The sequence below is a fragment of the Schistocerca nitens genome, chromosome 6, assembly GCF_023898315.1.
Source record: "Schistocerca nitens isolate TAMUIC-IGC-003100 chromosome 6, iqSchNite1.1, whole genome shotgun sequence".
In the NCBI taxonomy this organism is placed as follows: domain Eukaryota; kingdom Metazoa; phylum Arthropoda; class Insecta; order Orthoptera; family Acrididae; genus Schistocerca; species Schistocerca nitens.
In genome coordinates, this window is record NC_064619.1 from 14,877,252 (window position 1) to 14,894,102 (window position 16,851).

A 16,851-nucleotide genomic window follows, 5' to 3' on the forward strand; every position below is an offset into this window, starting at 1 on the left:
CTCTGCGAATGAACAATGTACTCTAATTACAGTTCTACTTAAATCTTACTCAGTTATGCAGCGTTTTACCATACCAGCACATGTCTTCTTTCCGCGTCCAAAACTTGACCCCTTGTGTCAAACTCAAACGAACGTCTCGTCGCTTCTCAACGGTCCATCATACGGAGAATGTCAAAGACAATCATGCTCTGAAAGAACGATGGCTTGTTAATGAGTATACCTTTCCACAATACCTACAATTTCAAATACACGAAAGAAAGTCAGTACAGAAAATTGTGATTTCGAAAAACATGTTTCAAGATTCCGAAAAGCAGTTTTTAGCAACAGTTGAGTTAGTTACTTGAAGCAGAGCGTTTAGCAGACAGCGAAGGGCAACAAGGTACAGGACGAATCATCTAACTCTTACACCGCAAATATTTCGGACATGGAAGGCACTATCGACAAACGGTTCTCATAGAATTGAACTGTAGCAAGGGCGCACAAATGAAGCCAATACATAAATTTTGAGACGTTGACGAAAGTTTAGTTTTTATACAAGTCACAAATTTTTAAAAGGACCTATGCCTATTGACAGTTCGTGGTCGTGCGGTAGCGTTCTCGCTTCCCACGCCCGGGTTCCCGGGTTCGATTCCCGGCGGGGTCAGGGATTTTCTCTGCCTCGTGATGGCTGGGTGTTGTGTGCTGTCCTTAGGTTAGTTAGGTTTAAGTAGTTCTAAGTTCTAGGGGACTGATGACCATAGATGTTAAGTCCCATAGTGCTCAGAGCCATTTGAACCATTTGAACCTATTGACAGTAAAATCCTAAAGGTAGCGCAAATAATAATGTCAATGCTCTTTCTTGTAGGATGGTAGTGTCACTGAAACTTCCTGGCAGATTAAAACCGCGTGCCGGACCGAGACTCAAACTCAGGACCTTTGCCTTTCGCGGGCAAGTGCTCTACCTACTGAGCTACCCAAGGACGACTGACGCCCCGTCCTCACAGCTTTACTTCTGACAGTACCTCGCCTCCTGCCTTCCAAACTTTACAGAAGCTCTCCTGTGAACCTTGCAGAACTAGCACTCCTGAAAGAGAGGATATTGCGGAGACATGGCTTAGCCACAGCCTGGGGGATGTTTCCAGAATGAGATTTTCACTCTGCAGCGGAGTGTAACTAGTTTACGAGTTATCGTATTGTGAACACTGTAAACACCGACAGCTGTTTCTTTCATCCTATTGCTTAGATGCTAGGGACGTTGTCATGTTTATTTGTCTTTTGTGTGTATATTGCTATTTCACTGCGACGGTTGTGTCACTTATTGTGTGACAGTGGACGTAGTATGATGTGCTTGGGAGATGCTATTTCCCAAAGCGAAAACGGCGGACATGCTCATGTAGGAAGTATGCCATTCATTTGTGTACCGTGTACGATGGAGGATATTCCAATAGATGTTAGCTTCTTCAAACATTTACAGATGATATGAAACGACATACTACTGCTGCCTGCGCTGCAGTTTCCGCAGAAAATTCCACAACGTGTGCAGTAACCGTTGCGTGGCAGACTGAAAGTTCATACTGGCGCTGATGGTGGTCATTTTGAGCAGAGGCTTTGAGAGTATGCTCGTTCCTTATGTGTCAGATCCCACAGAGGTACTCAGTTCCGTTTGTTTGTCTTTCGTTTCTCCTGGTCACTGTCCTACTCAACAACACGACACCTCCTGAGACTTAATAACATCTATATAGGGCTGCACATACTTACCCTAGGTGAAACTGACATTCGTTTATGCTACCACGTGGAACAGACTAATGTCGGTTTTTGTAGTGTTCAACTACGGTATCTCGTAATCTACTTGCACTCGACTCTTCCATCACACACCGTCGACGCTCTAATTTAGTCTAGTTTGGGGTACTGTCAAAAGGTATTGTTCCATTGAAATATCTGTAATTTTTTTTTTAAATTGATAGTATTGATTATTAATCGATTGTTCAGTAATGTCATATCTTTGCTCTCGATCTGTTACATGTGAGCGAGCAGCGATATTGTAAGGTGTATCGCAGAGTTAGTTAATATAGAATCTTTGGTGTGCTCGTAGGCGCAGTAGCAGATAGTGGTTAGCTGTGTTAAAGCGGGGAAGCAGTTCTAGTGTTATGTTTCAAATTTAAAGTCTCAATTTATCGATGTGTTTAATTAAGATGATTATGTAATGGTAACTGATCTGTGAAGGAGGAAGTGTAATGGAATTTTTTATTTACGTCAAGAGGAATTGTAAGGTAATTGTTTTGAAGTCACTCTTTTATAACTGTAGCGCCATTTTTCACCTACCTTTCTCTTACAATTTTTAATTGGTCCTTTTTTTTACAGTACAAAAGGAACCAAGTGTGTTCTGAAAATACTTCGATTTGCAACTAACGAAGAACTCATTGCATCTCACTAGTGTCTCTGTGTAGATATACGTAGTAATTTGCAGCTTTAGCATAGCGGCGCGCAAGACAGAGCAGTGCTGCAATGCGTTATCCAGATTTCCGCAGAATAGAGGTAAGGACTAAATATTCTGATTTTCTTTTATTCAATCAGGCCCATCTTATGTCATTGAAAGACTGTTTGATTTTTCTGTGTTGTGTATCAGTTTTAGTTCTGGGATCTGTGGTCAGTTTTGCAAAACTAATTATCGTAGGTTGTATGTCAAAGGCCAACGGCGTTGCAGCTGTGGTAACACCCGTTCCCGTCAGATCACCGAAGTTAAGCGCTGTCGGGCTGGGCTAGCACTTGGATGGGTGACCATCCGGTACGCGGATCGCTGTTGCCAAGTGGGGTGCACTCGGCCCTTGTGAGGCAAACTGAGAAGCTACTTGATTCAGAAGTCTCGTAAACTGGCATACGGCCGGGAGAGAAGTGTACTGACCACATGCCTCTCCTTATCCGCATCCAGTGACGCCTATGGGCTGAGGATGACACGGCAGCCGGTCGACACCGTTGGACCTTCATGGCCTGTTCGGGAAGAGTTTAATTTAGTTTTATGTCAAAGTTCATTATTCAGGCAGTTTATTCTGTTCAAAGTTCTTGCAGTCAGATTATTCACTTTACCAATATTAAACACTTCTCTCCTCATTACGACAGTTCCAATTTCTATTATGATTCACTTACTTCTCCACAACTCTTATTCAAAACAGCGTACGTCAGTCTTTTTTTTTATTTAAAGAGAACTTTCAAAATGACTTTTGAGCCTCGTAGTATTGTGGATGGGTTTCAAAGGCGGGACCCCGCCTACCATTCCAATCTGTGAAATCCGCATATCAATGGCACCTTCCATTTTCGAAACACTTGCGGTGCAAGTTTTTGGTGGTTCACCCTGTGTACGACGTAAGCTATTTCCCCATCATATCAAGAGACTATACTGTTTTGGGTAATATATTACTCGCTGTTTGACTGATCACACATGGCTACAGGAATAAGATAGACAGAAACGTGGGGCGAGCGAAGGTGGTTGAAGAGAAGAAAAGGGAGCAGGGGAGAGGGTAGGAGGATGGAAGGAGGACACCGGATTGGTTTTACGGCGTGTGGCGCCGACTTCGTAGCACGGTCCCCCACGCGCATCGGACACTTCCTCAGATTAGCCGAATAACTTATTGGCCCGTTGCCGCTGTAAAACCAGGACGGATCTTGCATCTGGAGGCGAAGACGCCCGCTGGGGCCGTATGCATAATGCATGAGCGACTTTCGCAGCAGCTCGCCACGATTATACGTACGCGCGTACGGCAGAGCAAATAAAGAAACGCTGTTGGGCAATCGAATAAAGACGGAGGGAGGTTCGGAGAGGGGAGCGGGCAACTCGTAAAGCACGGCGGACGCGGCTATAATAAGCAGTTAGCGTGCGCCCGGCCGGGCTGCGTCTGACCTCAGGGTGCGCGGTCGTGAGGCGTCGCCGAGAGAGGTGCATCGGCCTCTCCAGGCTCCGGGACGTCCTGGAGTCCTCTCCAGCGGCGAGCGGCGGGAGTCAGCGAATGGCCGACGAGTCACCTCATCTGCCAGCTACGGTTAAAGCAAATTCGTACGGCACGATGGTCTGGGAGTCCCTCGGGGGGTATGTTCAGCCGTCTGTTTGTAGCTTCTTTCAATTGGGCTCCACTTCGGAGATCTGCGCGCCTTCAACCTTCCCCACTAATTCTGCCGGGAAAACGAGACGTACTGCTTAACGTGGAATGTAAAGCATGTGTCGTGCCTGCCGTATGTTCACAATACATCATCGCCTAGCACATAGCATAAGTTACAATAAGACCACACGCATCACAAAACACGTAAGGACAAACATACACTACTGGCCATTAAAATTGCTACACCACGAAGATGACGTGCTACAGACGTGAAATTTAACTGACAGGAAGAAGATGCTGTGATATGCTAATGATTAGCTTTTTAGAGCATTCATACAAGGTTGGCGCCGGTGGCGACACCTACAACGTGCTGACATGAGGAAAGTTTCCAACCGATTTCTCATACACAAACAGCAGTTGACCGGCGTTGCCTGGTGAAACGTTGTTATGAGGCCTCGTGTAAGGAGCAGAAATGCGTACCATCACGTTTCCGACTTTGATAAAGGTCGGATTGTAGCCTATCGCGACAGTGGTTTATCGTATCGCGACATTGCTGCTCGTGTTGGCCGAGATCCAAAGACTGTTAGCAGAATATGGAATCGGTGGGTTCAGGAGGGTAATAACGAACGCCGTGCTGGATCCCAACGGCCTCGTATCACTAGCAGTCGAGATGACAGGCATCTTACAGGGTGTTTCAAAAATGAGCGGTATATTTGAAACGACTATAAAAACTAAACGAGCAGCGATAGAAATACACCGTTTGTTGCAATATGCTTGGGACAACAGTACATTTTCAGGCAGACAAACTTTCGAAATTACAGTAGTTACAATTTTGAGCAACAGATGGCGCTGCGGTCTGGGAAACTCTATAGTACGATATTTTCCACATATCCAGCATGCGTAGCAATAATATGGCGTAGTCTCTGAATGAAAATACCCGAAACCTTTGACAACGTGTCTGGCGGAATGGCTTCACATGCAAATGAGATGTACTGCTTCAGCTGTTCAATTGTTTCTGGATTCTGGCGGTACACCTGGTCTTTCAAGTGTCCCCACAGAAAGAAGTCACAGGGGTTCACGTCTGGCGAATAGGGAGGCCAATCCACGCCGCCTCCTGTATGTTTCGGATAGCCCAAAACAATCACACGATCATCGAAATATTCATTCAGGAAATTAAAGACGTCGGCCGTGCGATGTGGCCGGGCACCATCTTGCATAAACCACGAGGTGTTCGCAGTGTCGTCTAAGGCAGTTTGTACCGCCACAAATTCACGAAGAATGTCCAGATAGCGTGATGCAGTAATCGTTTCGGATCTGAAAAATGGGCCAATGATTCTTTTGGAAGAAATGGCGGCCCAGACCAGTACTTTTTGAGGATGCAGGGACGATGGGACTGCAACATGGGGCTTTTCGGTTCCCCATATGCGCCAGTTCTGTTTATTGACGAAGCCGTCCGGGTAAAAATAAGCTTCGTCAGTAAACCAAATGCTGCCCACATGCATATCGCCGTCATCAATCCTGTGCACTATATCGTTAGCGAATGTCTCTCGTGCAGCAATGGTAGCGGCGCTGAGGGGTTGCCGCGTTTGAATTTTGTATGGATAGAGGTGTAAACTCTGGCGCATGACACGATACGTGGACGTTGGCGTCATTTGGACCGCAGCTGCAACCCGGCGAACGGAAACCCGAGGCCGCTGTTGGATCACCTGCTGCACTAGCTGCGCGTTGCCCTCTGTGGTTGCCGTACGCGGTCGCCCTACCTTTCCAGCATGTTCGTCCGTCACGTTCCCAGTCCGTTTAAATTTTTCAAACAGATCCTTTATTGTATCGCTTTTCGGTCCTTTGGTTACATTAAACCTCCGTTGAAAACTTCGTCTTGTTGCAACAACACTGTGTTCTAGGCGGTGGAATTCCAACACCAGAAAAATCCTCTGTTCTAAGGAATAAACCATGTTGTCTACAGCACACTTGCACGTTGTGAACAGCACACGCTTACAGCAGAAAGACGACGTACAGAATGGCGCACCCACAGACTGCGTTGTCTTCTATATCTTTCACATCACTTGCAGCGCCATCTGTTGTTGCAAATTGTAACTACTGTAATTTCGAAAGTTTGTCCGCCTGAAAATGTACTGTTGTCCCAAGCATATTGCAACAAACGGTGTATTTCTATCGCTGCTCGTTTAGTTTTTATTGCCGTTTCAAATATACCGGTCATTTTTGAAACACCCTGTAAATTTAATAGATGCTTACGAAAGTAGCGCGCGAACAGCCCACCAGCATTGTCGTTAGCGAGATGCTGGTTCCCAGGTGCCGGGCCATAACAACCCACTCTTTTTCAAAGTAGGTTATGTCAGTGGCTCTCCCCATTTGTGGCCGTATCGTCACTAGAAAGATTCTTCATTCGTATCTGCTCCGCTTGTGTACAGATGGCATTCAAACTCGTGTTGGAGTGATCATAATGTTTTGCTCTACAAACACTTACGATGCTGGAAACAAACTGTACTGGACTGTAAATATGCCAAAATTATCTCAAGTTTCGGCATTGGACGCTAAGAGCTAAATCTCTTATTTGTAGCATTTGGATTTCAGTTTTCAAATGAAGATGAAATGTTCACAACCATGTTCACATACAGACAAAAACCACAGAATCCAACCAGAAGTTTCCACTCTGGAGAAGGATAACCAAATCAAACGATTCTACTACTTTAAGTGTCCCATTTTCTACCCTAATTCCCTCATAATCAACTGATTTCATTCGACTACATTCCATTATCCTCGTTTTGCTTTTGTTGATGTTCATCTTATATCCTCCTTTCAAAACACTCTTCATTCCGTTCAACTGCTCCTCCAGGTCCTTTGCTGTGTCTGACAGAATTACATTGTCATCGGCAAACATCAAGTTTTTACTTCTTCTCCGCGGATTTTAATACCTATTCCGAATTTTTCTTTTGTTTCCTTTACTGCTTGCTCAATTTGTTTTATTTTATTATTGTACAGAATTTTTTAGTTTATTATTGTACACAGATGTGTGTAGTTTTATCTGAGAAACTTAGTCATGTTATCCCGATGCAGGGAAACTTTTTTTATGCTCATAAACAGAAGTAGTCGCTAAGTCAGTATTTTTTTGAATTCTTTAATATTTTGCACACAGATTTCGCTTAATACTATACTACATTTTGTTTGAATAAGTCAATAACTTAATATTAAATACTTCAAAGTTGTTAGGTTCAATTAGAATTTATTTCGTCTTTTTACAATCTGATTAATGTACGACCCCTGTCTGCTAGCTTACTCTGTTGTTGCTGTGGTTATGCCACACAGATTTGGGAGACGATATTTTCGATTGTAATAAACAAAAGTAGTTGATAAGTGAAGTTCTTTTAAATCTGTTTGTATTGTACACACCAGATGTGATTGATGAAATATGGAATTTTATTTAAATAATTCAATCAAGGTCATATTCGTTGCAACAAGCATGCGCTGTACCTCATCTCTCTCTCTTTTTTTTTTATAGTTCCACGCAGAAGCTTAAAGTACCATGTTCGTACTCATTTTATGCATATTAATTAAGAATTAACCAAGCAATATTACGTTTTGACCTGCCCTTATCTTCAAGGAAGATTGTTACGAGTTTTTTTATGATTTCGATCACCGAGTTAGTTAATTTTCTGCGATGCCAAACATACGTGACGTGCGGGGATTGCTATTTGGGAGTTTTTCATTTGTTTTAACGGGCAAAGGCGTGGTATGACATTACTGTCACAGTCGAGGCCAGTTTAAATTCAGCACTTCAGCAGTCCTCCAAAAGAGATGCTTGAGCACTGGGTGCACCATCTTCAACATATACTTTTAGAGGATGCTGCAGACGTAAAACTCTTCCATTGTGAAACACTCGTTGTGTACTGTCCCACAATAAGTACGCCAAACCCAATTGAGTGGAGTAAACCATCCTCGGTGGGGTCGTTATAGTGAATGTCGAACAGGACTTTATATATGACGTCATAAGGTAAAATAACACGTTAAGAAGCTTCTGTGAGATGGAAGTCAGAGTAATTTCTGTCGCATTTCCTCAGTGTGATACAAAACATGAACCAGTGATATGTGAGTTCACGTTTTGAATGTAGCTGACGCCGTACTGGCATAGTGAACACAGCGTTCCATATTTGGTGGTTTTGTATGTTAAAACTTGCATGCTGTATAACTGCGCCGTTTCAAGGCGTCTGCACGTTCGTGATATATCGCAGGCCATAACAAATCCAACTAGATGCAGGCGGCATGCAGCGTCGAAGTGGCAACGACTGCGCTACATGCTTCAATATGTAAATTATTTCCATTTCAACGCAAGCGCACAAAGTACATAGTAAGGTAAGATTAGGCAACAGGTTTCTCATTCAGAGGTGCCATCTCAATGTTATCTGTCTCAGAACAGAGGATTGTGTTGTGCCTCGTGTTTGAAGGAGAAACATCTACCAGTACGTATTGGAATTCGACATCGGGCTATGTAGACAGCCGTTTCAACCGTAGACATTGACACCTCTTCGATGTTGTTCCAGATTTCCTTAAATCGTCTTCGAAATTTACTAAGAAACTGAATGCAGCTATTCCACGCGGGTAACAAAATCCGTACGATTAAAGTGTCGCACGTTGCCGACAACTGGCATTTGAGTGATCGCGTTGGTGAGCACGTACGTCTTGATCACTTCTGAGCTTTCATCAACCTCAATCGAAACCACGTCCACGTCGCATGTGAGGACAGCTAAAGTCGTGTATTCGATTGTCAGCGTGTTAGGTGGCGAGTTTCTGTTGTGAGATCGTGGAAAACGCAAGTTTCGGTGTGTTTCCGAAGATGCAGAGCAATATAAATCATGTCAGATATTTTGAATAAGCGTTAGAACGTGGACCAATGAAATGATAGAGCGCCATTGCACCACACGCTGATTGCTTCTCGTTTCAATACGGTGAGTGCGTCATTGCTGTCTGGCCATGGGAAGCATTGCCAGTTGATTTATTAAAGAACCGAGGTAACATCTCAAATTTTCCCGGCGTATTTCTTCTTCTAATAATTTTCGGGTTTGTAGCCGGATCCCGTCGACATTCTGCCACGATATTTCGGCCCAGAGATGTCCAGCCATCTTCAGATGAGAGACCTGTGCTCTTCAGTAGTTGTCTACTCACCTGAAAATGGACTGACGTTTCTGGGCAGAAATATCGTGGCAGAATGTCGGCGGGATGCGGTTACACACCCGAAAATTATTAGAAGAAGATTTAAAGAACTGCCTGTGCAACGTCAAATGTACAAATTACCATAATGAACGTTGCTGGCAGAGGCTTGCTTCCGCGTCCGTTGACAATGTGAAAATGTAGTTTTAGTTTGTCCAGTTTCCGAACTCGAGTGTCACGCGCAGCCCCTGGAGTGCGCTGCGGCTGCACGTCACGGTACTAGTACCGTATGAGCGAATCGGATCGTTTCTGAGCGATCAGCAGCATGGTGGAAAGCACGTTGCACGTTGAACGCCACGTCCCGTGTGAAAGTGGCTCAAAATCATCCTCACGCGGAACGTGAAAGCGTTCGTGGGCGAGGGGCTGGTCGAGATTTGTGACGTCACAACATGGAAACCCATACTGTACAGCATTCTGTAGCGTGACACATTGAATAATTCACGCCAGATTCTTATTTCGTGCAGGTTAACGTCCCCAATGAGATGCAATATCGCATTCTACGTCACAAGCGTGTTTGGTACACAACTTCCTGTATTTCGTAGTCTTCAGTTGAAGCCTCTATTACATGTGTTCTATATTATAATGTAATGATAACTTACGTCCTGTGAATATATTGTTCCAAAGCACCAGCTAATTGAGGTTCTCATGAAAATGCGTCGGTTTTGGTACGCTTTCTTGTAATAAACTGACGGCAAATGTAATACGGGAGGGTAAAGAAATTTCACATTTGGTTGTAGAAAGCGATAAAATTTATCCAGACATTATATATCAAGAGATGAATACACTAAATAGATTCAGGAGGATGTAGGTTGCAGTAAGTACTGGGAGATGAAGAAGTTTGCACAGGAGAGAGTAGCTTGGAGAGTTGCATCAAACCAGTCTCTGGACTGAAGACCACAACAACATATATACAGGGTGTTTCAAAAATGACCGGTATATTTGAAACGGCAATAAAAACTAAACGAGCAGCGATAGAAATACACCGTTTGTTGCAATATGCTTGGGACAACAGTACATTTTCAGGCGGACAAACTTTCGAAATTACAGTAGTTACAATTTGCAACAACAGATGGCGCTGCAAGTGATGTGAAAGATATAGAAGACAACGCAGTCTGTGGGTGCGCCATTCTGTACGTCGTCTTTCTGCTGTAAGCGTGTGCTGTCCACAACGTGCAAGTGTGCTGTAGACAACATGGTTTATTCCTTAGAACAGAGGATTTTTCTGGTGTTGGAATTCCACCGCCTAGAACACAGTGTTGTTGCAACAAGACGAAGTTTTCAACGGAGGTTTAATGTAACCAAAGGACCGAAAAGCGATACAATAAAGGATCTGTTTGAAAAATTTAAACGGACTGGGAACGTGACGGATGAACGTGCTGGAAAGGTAGGGCGACCGCGTACGGCAACCACAGAGGGCAACGCGCAGCTAGTGCAGCAGGTGATCCAACAGCGGCCTCGGGTTTCCGTTCGCCGTGTTGCAGCTGCGGTCCAAATGACGCTAACGCCCACGTATCGTGTCATGCGCCAGAGTTTACACCTCTATCCATACAAAATTCAAACGCGGCAACCCCTCAGCGCCGCTACCATTGCTGCACGAGAGACATTCGCTAACGATATAGTGCACAGGATTGATGACGGCGATATGCATGTGGGCAGCATTTGGTTTACTGACGAAGCTTATTTTTACCCGGACGGCTTCGTCAATAAACAGAACTGGCGCATATGGGGAACCGAAAAGCCCCATGTTGCAGTCCCATCGTCCCTGCATCCTCAAAAAGTACTGGTCTGGGCCGCCATTTCTTCCAAAAGAATCATTGGCCCATTTTTCAGATCCGAAACGATTACTGCATCACGCTATCTGGACATTCTTCGTGAATTTGTGGCGGTACAAACTGCCTTAGACGACACTGCGAACACCTTGTGGTTTATGCAAGATGGTGCCCGGCCACATCGCACGGCCGACGTCTTTAATTTCCTGAATGAATATTTCGATGATCGTGTGATTGCTTTGGGCTATCCGAAACATACAGGCGGCGGCGTGGATTGGCCTCCCTATTCGCCAGACATGAACCCCTGTGACTTCTTTCTGTGGGGACACTTGAAAGACCAGGTGTACCGCCAGAATCCAGAAACAATCGAACAGCTGAAGCAGTACATCTCATCTGCATGTGAAGCCATTCCGTCAGACACGTTGTCAAAGGTTTCGGGTAATTTCATTCAGAGACTACGCCATATTATTGCTACGCATGCTGGATATGTGGAAAATATCGTACTATAGAGTTTCCCAGACCGCAGCGCCATCTGTTGTTGAAAATTGTAACTACTGTAATTTCGAAAGTTTGTCTGCCTGAAAATGTACTGTTGTCCCAAGCATATTGCAACACACGGTGTATTTCTATCGCTGCTCGTTTAGTTTTTATTGCCGTTTCAAATATACGGTCATTTTTGAAACACCCTGTAGTTGAAGGACTATCAACCCACGAGTAGCGACAAGGTGTTGGATGTCCCCGTCTCGTCACATTACGTGGATGCCGGAGGCTTACCCAATTTCTAATGCATGAGAGGGGGCGTTTTGGCTGAGATTTCACGACAGAACAATTGTACTGCAGGCACAACTGTTTCAGAGCACGTGTTTCCGTAGCAGACGACCCGTACATGATTCCATGTTGACCCAAAACTTCGTTAATTGCGGTTGGAGTGGGCACGGATAATCGAAACTGATCCGTTGATCAATGGAAACGTGTTCGCTGGTCGGACGAATCACGTTTCTTGTTGCACTAGGTCGATTGTCTTGTCCAGATATGTCGACATGCTGGCGATCAGCAACTCGAAACACTGACGGCTCCATGGACAGCGGTTCATTCACACGAGCTTCAACGGGACCTGCGGTAGTTATCAAACGTGTAGACTGCGTGAGCATTTCTGCGGATGTCCTGAGTTCCATCATGTCTTTTGTCTTCCCCGCCAGCGATGGCATCTTCCATCAGGATAACGGTTCCCATCACAAGGCCTGAATCGTGCTACATTTGTTAGAGGAAGATGGTAGCGAACTAACGCTGACTTCTTGGCCTCCTAATTATTGTGATCTGATCACAATGGCACACTAATCGGACGATATCGGAAGTAGGCACCTGGTGTCTCATGCATCCATGTTGAATGCAAGCCACTCAGAACCACTGGTCCAATACGTTTGAAATGTGGAACAAAAACCTATTAAGCAGGTATTCAGAACGTTTTGGCTCATCAGTATGTAACCACGTAAGTTACACTGGTATTAACATATGAAGAACAATATATGTTTGGTGCATTATACTGTAAAGTAATTAAGTAATGCGACAAATCGTGATTTGCTGTAACGTGGAGCACATGTTTGTGTCTACGTGCTCCCTAGCTAGTGTGCGTGTCCGCGTGTGTGTGCGTACGCGCGCGCGAGCGCGCGCGCGCGCGCGCGCGCGTGTGTGTGTGTGTGTGTGTGTGTGTGTGTGTGTGTGTGTGTGTGTGTAGGAAGAGAGAGAGAGGGGAGGTAGGGGGAGGGGGAGAATATAACAGTTGTAATATATCTGTGTGAGTGTGTGGATTTTATTTCTAATAACAAATAGGAAAAAGTAACATAGTACTATCGCTTCACCTAACAAGAAGATCGTTGTTATGACGAATATGTATGTGACCAGATAGCTGCAACTCAGTATTGTTTCCTCGATGCATGCTACTGCTCCATTTTAATACATCAACTACATGGTAATCTTGTGACTTTAATCCCGGTTTGGGATGTGACAGATGAATCACAGCCAAGTGTACACGCGTCATTGCGTGCTGAGTCTAGATAACTCTCACTGTACCAGGCCACTATATTTCCCTCCGCTTCGTCTGTTTCGGCAGGCGACAGTAATACTGGCACGGCCCTATCCCTTCTCCCTCTCTCCCCTTGTCTCAATTCCCGTTCACCCCCGACACAGTTCTTATTTGTCTGGTATCTCATCAGGTGCCAGCCCTCATGGTTCTTGTCATGTCGACGTCAAATAAGGCGCGGTCATCTCATTCCGTCCCGTTACAGCACCATCGTCCACACAATCTGCGCTGGTGTCTAGTCTTATTTATGAAAGACTGATGAAAACTTTATTGGGGTGTTCCGCGTATCGTTGACATCAGGGTCACTAAACACTACGTTGGTCGTTACTGTACTTCTTCAAGTAATTTAATCCATAACTAGGGACTTCAGTCATGATTGTAAAGCATAATATGTATCCTGATGCTAGGTGCAGGGACTGCAGTCGTCAACGATTTATCATTAACTGATTTCCGTCGGTGCTTGACAGAACATGACAATACTATTAAACAGCAAGCATTAACGCAGGAGATTGCGTCTGAGATCTCGGTTGTTGTGGAGGGTTGTTTCGGAATGTACTCAGCGAAGGAGTAAGTATCAGATCACATTATCTTGAAAACTGATCGGCTCTTCGTTTTTTATATTTATACAGCAGTGAGCTTCGAAGTAGGTTCTGATACTGCCAGTCTAGAAGCGTACGATAAGGGACGGAGGACATTATCCTCGCCATCTAAATCAAAATACAGTGAATTGAACTGTTTTCTTATCTTCTGACTGAGTGTGAAATGCCTACAATTATGTTACGCAATGACTTTGTTCACGTGAAACAATTTGTACCATCAAAAGACAGTAAAATTATTAGACGCTGAGTAGAAGGCTATAGACGCTGAGCAGACTATGACAGAGAACATATACATCTACATCTACATACATACTCCGCAATCCACCATAAGGTGCGTGGCGGAGGATACCTCGTACCACAACTAGCATCTTCTCTCCCTGTTCCACTCCCAAACAGGACGAGGGAAAAATGACTGCCTATATACCTCTGTACGAGTCCTAATCTCTCTTATCTTATCTTTGTGGCCTTTCCGCGAAATGTAATTTGGCAGCAATAAAATTGTACTGCAGTCAGCCTCAAATGCTGGTTCTCTAAATTTCCTCTGTAGCGATTCACGAAAAGAACGCCTCCTTTCCTCTAGAGACTCCCACCCGAGTTCCTGAAGCATTTCCGTAACACTCGCGTGATGATCAAACCTACCATAACAAATCTAGCAGCCCGCCTCTGAATTGCTTCTATGTCCTCCATCAATCCGTCCTGATAGGGATCCCAAACGCTCGATCAGTACTCAAGAATAGGTCGTATTAGTGTTTTATAAGTGGTCTCCTTTACAGATGAACCACATCTTCCCAAAATTCTACCAATGAACCGAAGACGACTATCCGCCTTCCCCACAACTGCCATTACGTGCTTGTCCCACTTCATATCGCTCTGCAATGTTACGCCCAAATATTTAATCGACGTGACTGTGTCAAGCGCTACACTACTAATAGAGTATTCAAACATTACAGGATTCTTCTTCCTATTCATCTGCATTAATTTACATTTATCTATATTTAGAGTTAGCTGGCATTCTTTACACCAATCACAAATCCTGTCCAAGTCATCTTGTATCCTCCTACAGTCACTCAACGACGACACCTTCCCGTACACCACCGTATCATCAGCAAACAGCCGCACATTGCTATCCACCCTATCCAAAAGATCATTTATGTAGATAGAAAACAACAGTGGACCTACCACACTTCCCTGGGGCACTCCAGATGATACTCTCACCTCCGATGAACACTCACCATCGAGGACAACGTACTGGGTTCTATTACTTAAGAAGTCTTCGAGCCACTCACATATTTGGGAACCAATCCCACATGCTCGTACCTGGTTAGGAGTCTGCAGTGGGGCACCGAATCAAACGCTTTCCGGAAGTCAAGGAATATGGCATCCGTCTGATACCCTTCATCCATGGTTCGCAAGATATCATGTGAAAAAAGGGCGAGTTGCGTTTCGCAGAAGCGATGCTTTCTAAAGCCGTGCTGATGCATGGACAGCAACTTCTCTGTCTCAAGGAAATTCATTATATTCGAACTGAGAATATGTTCGAGAATCCTGCAACAAACCGAGTCAGATTGTACCATCTTTTCGTAGTACGAACACTCATTTCGTCGCTAACTTTCTACGTCGCTCTCATACAGTGCTTATTCGTTAAACCCTCGAGTGACTGTGGTTTTCGGTTCCGCTGACTCCACAACTGCACGGTTCCGAGCTGAGTGATACAGTAAGACCTCGACTGAATACCACTGTCCATTTCTACAGCTATGTTTTTATATGCAAGGCTGCTTGTTTGATTATTTCTATTCGAGCACTGTCTACACACAATCTCATTCGTCAACATCACCGAGATTGCTGGACATTATGAATACAGAACTATACATATATCTGCATTTACGTGATTATTCTGCAATTAGCAACGGAGCGTTCGATTGGATGTTCTTGAAACCACACTGAGATTATTCATCTTACGGTCCAGCCTTGAATTACACTTGGGCAAAATGAAGACCTAAATCTTTCCGCGCGAGCTCAGATATCTCTTATCTTATCATGATGGTCTTTGTCCCTATGTAGGTGGTATTCAACAAAATATTTTGATATCCTCAGGAGGAAGTTGGTTATTGAATTTTTGTGAAAAGATCTCGCCACAGCGAAAAATGCTTGTTAATAATTGCCACCTCAACTTGCTTATCATGCCCGGTGATCCCCTCTTCCCCATTCCTAAAGAATACGAAACAAGATGAACTCGTTTGAACTTTTTCAGTGTCTGCCGTCAACCCTATTTGGTAAGGATTTTACGCCTCACAGCAGTATTCCAGAAGAAACCTAACACGCGTAGGTAGATATTCTCTTCAGTAGGTTTCTTGCATGTTCTAAGTATTCTGCCAATGAAGCGCAGTAACTTGTTCGTAACTGTAACATGTAGGTATTTAGCAGAATCGAAAATCTTTAAAATCGTGTGATTTACTGTGTAATTGAATTATAACGGAATCTTTCTAGTGCTCATGTTGGGGATCTCATACTTTTTATAGTTCATGGTCAACTGCCACTTTTCGTACCACGAAGATATCTAAATAATTTTGTAATTCGTTTTAGTCTTTTGATGACTTTATTGGACGGTAAACAACATTATCCACAAACAACGTAAGAGGATTGACCAGAATGTCTTCTAAAACATTTATATATGTTAAATACTAAGAGGACTGTAAAGCTTCCTTGAGGCAGCCCAGGTAACTTCGGTTCGACATACCGTTAGTTACTACGAACTGTGACATTCTCACAGAAAGTTACGAAACCAGTCGGACAGCTGATATGATTCTTCATAGGCACGCAGTTTGATTGGGAGCCGCTTGCAAGAAACGGTATCAAAAGTCTTCAGGAAAACTAGAAATATGGAATCAATTTCAGATCTCCTTTCGATGGGATTCATTACTTCATGCAAATAAAGAGTCAGTCGTGTTTCACAAGGACGATATTTTCTGAATTCGTGCTGGTTTTATGATTGTTTTCTTCCAAGTATTTCGTAATCCTGGAATACAGAAAATTGAAACGCCTACTGTAAACTGATATCAGTGACAGGGGTCTATGATTCATCGCATTACTTCTACTTCCCTTTTTGGGTA